The following is a 6,139-nucleotide window of genomic DNA, read 5'->3' as shown; positions in this document are numbered from 1 at the left end:
CCAATGATCTTCATTAACATCAGTAAAAGCAAGGCAGCATCATAGCAAAATGCAGAAAAGATACTGCCATTAAATATTTTCATTATTCTTTCTCCATCAAGTGGGTTTTGCAATGATGAGCTGATCTCCCTAACTCCACTGACGTTCTTTCCTACAGAAACTCATTTCCAGCATTTTTGCATCTCTAACAAGGAAATAAGGCAATAGATCCAGAAAGATAATCACTTCAGAGCTAGCCTGTAGAAGTGCAAAAAAGGTAAGAAAAATAGATAGAAGTGTGTCTGAGAGAACAGTTGTTTGAGATTTTATCCTGTGATGATAAAGAAATGAGTCATCATCCATCACTATGAATAAACTCTAAAGTTAAATCATTTGATGTGGTAACTGAAAACCACATTCAGTTTTAGATTCTTTTCTAAAGCAACATCAAAGAACAGGAACTTCCAATAATTCTCATTAAACACCAGAGATTTACACAGGTACTCCAGTACTTTGGCTCTTGAAAAACAATTTTCTCAGTGCTTCAGGAGAGCTTTATGGAATATCTACTTGGGGAAATGACACACACAGGGCAGAAGAACTTCCCAAACACTACTTAACAGGCCACAGCACAGAAGGCAACAAAACAGTTGCAAGAGTCCTGTGAAATGCTGTAATCACTTCAATAGCCGTGATTACTAAAGCAGTGCAAATAGTGAAAACTGCACTTCAGAGTGTTCAGAATTATGAGATCATACTTTTACTAATTTAAATAGTACATGAGCATCAAATTACACTTTCAGATTGACTAGTGGCCTCCTCACAATACTGTGCTGGTTTCAAAACTAAAATGCTTCAGGGCAAGGTTAAGAAATTCCAAGGGAAGTCTGCTTCCAGTATGAAAATATATATGCCTTTTTCATAGATTGCAAGGGGTTTGTTAGCCCTATGAGTATATGGTCCCCATGTTGCTTTCCTCATCTTCCAGACAAAAAAACACCCTTCAAGGAGGAATCCAAAGCAGAATAATTATCAACAGAAAGCTATTGGCAACTCCTTTGTAAACATTTTTAAATCTTACTGTTTCTAGAAAGCGAGTAGATCCTCCATAGTTGCAAATTATCTTAGAGGTATCACAGGAAAGATTACTTTGAGATAAATCCAATAGTTCTGCAAAAGCTATGACTGAAAATGGCAATGGTAATTTTTTGCAAACTTAGCCAGAATAATATAATATATCCCATGCAGCTTATAAACATCTTGGCATATCAAGTCTCAGTGAGGTTTAAAAGCAAGCATTTGCCCAAATTCCAGTCACTCAAAGGTTAGAGATAAACCTTCCCACTCCCCCTCTTCTAATTACCTTGATTTCTGAAAAAGATGATAAAAATGTATAGACAGATTAGATTATATCCTATGACCTCAGTAGTGTGATCTCCAAGTGGATGCAGAGGGTAACTTGCAGAAACATGGCATGACAACATCTGAAGAGCACGTGCAGGTCACTCAAAAAAGCAGCATTTCTTATGGAAAACAGTTACTTAAAGAATTCTTCAATTAAAGCAATCTTCAGAAATTTATTTCCTACATTACAGCAATGTGAAAAAAAGAAAAAAACATTCCCAGGTAAGATTTATTTTCTAACACTTCTTCACTGATAATATTTTGCAATCTAAACCCAGGAGGAGAAACTTAAGACTAGTTTGAAACATACATAACCTATGCAGACAGTAACTCAGGAGAATGCAGCACACACTGACTCATAAAAGCAACCCTTCCAAGCCAGATGCATCTTAAGCTTATAGAAGTGGGATGCAGCCACCCCTTCTTGTCAAGCTGACAGTTTTGGCATTCAATATCAAAACAATCTTTGAAGGACCTGGACTAATACTATGCCTCCACTGCATTAATTAGTGGAAATAAATGCTCTGAAGTAGTATAATCACTTACGTACTCAACAAAACCTTCTTCATTTGATCTGAAAATAATTGGGCCTGTTTCTTAGCATAAGCTTGGTATCTCTTAACAGTTAATCCTGTGTGCATTTCCAAGCTAAAGGGCAGCTGACTACTTCAGTTTAATGTTAGGTCTATAGTTTAAAGGCCAGCAATTCAAGTGGTAAGGGTTTTACAGCAACACCAGCTGAGCTCTGCTGCAAGATAAACATCTTTTCCTTGCTGAATGCACCCAGACTTCAGGCCCATTAACAAAGCTGTTATATACATGCAGCACGGGCTCTTCCACCACCCTTCCTCTAACTTTGCAGTTCACCTTTTACAGCTCCTTGGTGTTCTAATGTTAATTCTTATCTAATTAGATCGAAACTGCTGAATTTTAACAAACATACTTTTCTGCAGCTGCTTCTCTTCTAGCTACAAAGTTAATGCTGTTCAGTGGACTCTGAAGCTCTTTTCCTAACATACTTAGACAAAATATAATAGTTAATATATATTTAACAAAAAAATAAAAATCACATTACTGTATCACAATTAACAAGCTTTAAATATATTAAAGTCTAAAGACAATTCTCTGAGAAACACCATTCAGATAATTAAACATAGTGCTGAAGTTTGTTCAATGGCCTAGAAGTTCTTTTCCAGGCTCTTCCCAAACTGGAGCTGTAGCCTCCTCACTAGACCATTTCCTCACAATCTCTAGATACAATCAGATGTGCTGTGTGCAGACCCAGGGACTAGAAAAAGCTAACTGGACAGAGGCCTTTGGTCTTCACTAACCTCTGGTATCCCAGTCAAGACACACATGCAGACTGGCCTGTCCAGGATATCAAACCTAAAGCTTTTTCTACAGGGCAAACAAAATTTCAAAGTGTTCAAATCCTTCAAAGACCCAAAGGGCGGATCATCTAACTGAAGAAACCCATTTGTGTGTATCTACCAAAAATAACCCACATTTAGAAGGTAACAGAAGCCAAGCACCAGTTTAAACACATATCCAGCATTATTCTGACAAGAAGCTTTTGATAAACCCAGCTGAAAGCACCTGCTCCAAAATTCTCAGCAAGAGAAAGCCTTTGGGCACACACAGTACTACTGCTTTTCTGAGGGGATCCAAACCTTCTGCTATAAACTAGACTGGGGCTGAAGTACCCCATCTTGCTCAGCTTTGCATTATTTTGTCTAAAATCCAGTTTAAGTCAGCACAATAATATATGTTTTAACCTGCCTTATTATGAGAGAAGTTTAAAAATACTGCTTAAAATAACAGCTATTTTCTATAAATTCTATTCTGTGTCAGAAGCAGAAATTATTAGCAGCAAGTTGGGGTTATTTTTCAGCATTGAATGTTAACACTGAGCCATCCAAAAAAGTCTCTGCATCTGCTTGTGGAAGGTGAGGAGGCAAGGCACAGAAAAATAGATAGAAATAAAGTGGTTATTTCTTCAATTTATTTTCAGCATGGTAACTTAAAGACTGGTGCACAGAATATTAGAAGTCTTGAAATTAAGTTTACACACCAAAATGTTAGTGATACTTATATCTGTATCCTGAAGTGGCTAATCCCAATTGATTCAGGTAAGAAACATGTATAGCTTATTTAAAACATTCACTTCAAATTGCAATAATGTCAAATACAAAGTACTTGATAAGCCAATTTTATTTTCAAGTTTAAGTCATAAGATCTTTCTAGTGTAGTTTTATGTTTTTTTCCCCACATAAAATTATCTTTAAAACCCATGGTGAATTATATATGGAATCTTCAATGTTAAAGGGTTCTGTTCAGCAACACCCCTTCCCCCTGGATTTCAAACCTGTATTTCCTTTATTACAGATGAATTATTTTATTACAGGTTTGTTAAAAGATACTAAATGAAAACCAACTTATTTCTCTTTATCCATTGTGTCAATATTTATAAGCTTTACCATACTGTTCAGTGATAGCACAGTAATGTGCTATTAAAACGTATAAAAGGCAAGGGAGCAACCATTTATCAAATAAAAAATGGGTAACAGATCACACAGTGAAGAGGGATGCTAACAGAAGGATCTACAGTAAAATATCTACAGAAAGCTACTCAGTGCTACTACCTCTGCAGAGCCTGAACCACATTCTGAAGACACTGAATAAACTAAAAACTGGGCTTCTTGCATAGCTTCTTCATCAGAAGGTTGTCACCAAGTAGTGCTAGAGAAAAGTACAGTGAATTGTCCAAAACATTCAAGTAACAAACCAGAGGAAATGTAACAATGCAAATTCAACAGCCTTTTTCTTATCACATTGCACTCCATATTTTGCTCCTTTTTCATTTTTTTGGCACAAGGTTTTTGGGCTGGTGGTGGTGTCAATTGTCTTCATTTCAGTTTCTAAAGTCATTTAAATACAACAAAGTAAAAAAGGAACAGCAAACAAGGTACAGTACTTCCAAAAGTGAATTTTGCATCTATGTGGAATCAGCAGACCACAAAAGTATTTCAGAACAGGTGGGAGACTTGTGTTATGGGGTGGCAAGAACAAGAAAAATCAAGTGAAACAAAACCTAAAAGCAAGCTAACAACCAAGATTGGCCTCATTAAAGCAAATCCCATTAAAAGCCTTACCAACTTAAAGCTAGGCAAGGAAAGCATCTTCTGTTAACAGCATTACTGCTCTGACCCACAACCAGAAGCAATACCTCATGTCAGTGTCCTGGCCCCCAACTTTTCTTCACTTGATAATGCTTATTCTTGTCAGAAGAGTGTGACATGTAGTGATACCTGAAAATTGCATTTGCAGAAGATTACACATCTCAAAAACCAAGTGTACACTATGGGAACCAGTAATTGCAACTCGTACTTCTTAGGATGCATGCTGACAACTAAATACAACTTCTGGTTTTCAGAACTGGTTTCATGGCAAAAATTACTACAGGATTGTTTGCAAGCTGAACTACAAAATTTGTCCAAGTAATTGGAAAATGCCATTTTCCCTGCAAGATGCATCTGTCATTGCAATTGAAAAATGCTTTCTAATGCACTATAGTAACACTGGCATAAGACAAACATATTTCATATTGTGTGTCTTCCTTACATCATTTGACCTACTTTGACCAGAACTTCTAATAGTGAATCTGAAGTGAATTTATTAATTTAAATTTTGTCCTGCATCACAGTGCCCTGCCAGAAAGTGCTCTGTATGATAATCTCTAAAAGATACCCACCATTGCTTGAAGAGACCAGAAAGCAAACAAAAACCCACAGATAAATGGGGAACCCCAACATCAGGCAAACTTCATTTGTTTTAATAACAGACATGATTTTTTTCATAAAACTACTTGTGTGGCATTGCCCAAATACACAGATTGCAGACATTTGGGTTGAGAACTATTTCATCAGAAGACAAAATGAAAGACTGAGTGTCTTTTCATTTGATAAATATGACATTTTAAGGGCATTGGTCTTCTTTTAAAATGGAAAAAAAAATATCTCAAAACAGACAAAATCCATTGCTGTGTTACTACAGCATAACTTCAGCATTTCTTGAGGGAAAGAATTTCTTACACAAAGAGAAATCTCTTGCTAATTCTTATAATAGTGAAGAAAACTGAGCTGTCCCTCAGAACTAATTCTTCAGAATTTTTGTTTTATTAATTTAGAACTACCCAATCAAGCTAACATATTTAAAATAACTTCAGAAAAGCCGGACTGGACATAGCATCCAAATTCTTATGGTTCTCCAAGACAAGAAGAGTGGACCTTCATTGAAGTAGTTCACACCATTTGCTAGAGACAGTCATTCCTCTCTCTCCAACCTACCATGGGAAATTACATGCAACTTCTAAAAGCAAGCAGTTCAGCTTTACCAAGGAAATTATGATTGTCACAATGCAACAGAATATTAAGGCCAGTGAATAATAACTGAATAGTTATAAATAACACAAATGTCTACTGAAGCCTGCTTTTCTAAACAGAACCAGAACAAAAGCACAACAAATCTGTAGTGTACCAAGTGTATATTTCAATTTACTGTAATGCAGTCTAACAACAAATTTGGTCATAATTTACCAGATATACATAAATGATTTAAGTAGTAAAAGAAGATTCAGTTCCAAGAGAATAAGTTCATACCTTGAGGAAAAAATCCCAACAAAACAAAAGGAGAGAAAAAAAAAAAAGGGGGGAAAAAAAGGGAAAATACATTGAGAATGTAGAGCCAGGTCCAGTTT

This window comes from Zosterops lateralis (genome assembly GCF_965231275.1).
Source record: "Zosterops lateralis genome assembly, chromosome: 1".
Classification (NCBI taxonomy): domain Eukaryota; kingdom Metazoa; phylum Chordata; class Aves; order Passeriformes; family Zosteropidae; genus Zosterops; species Zosterops lateralis.
This window is presented reverse-complemented; position numbering follows the sequence as displayed.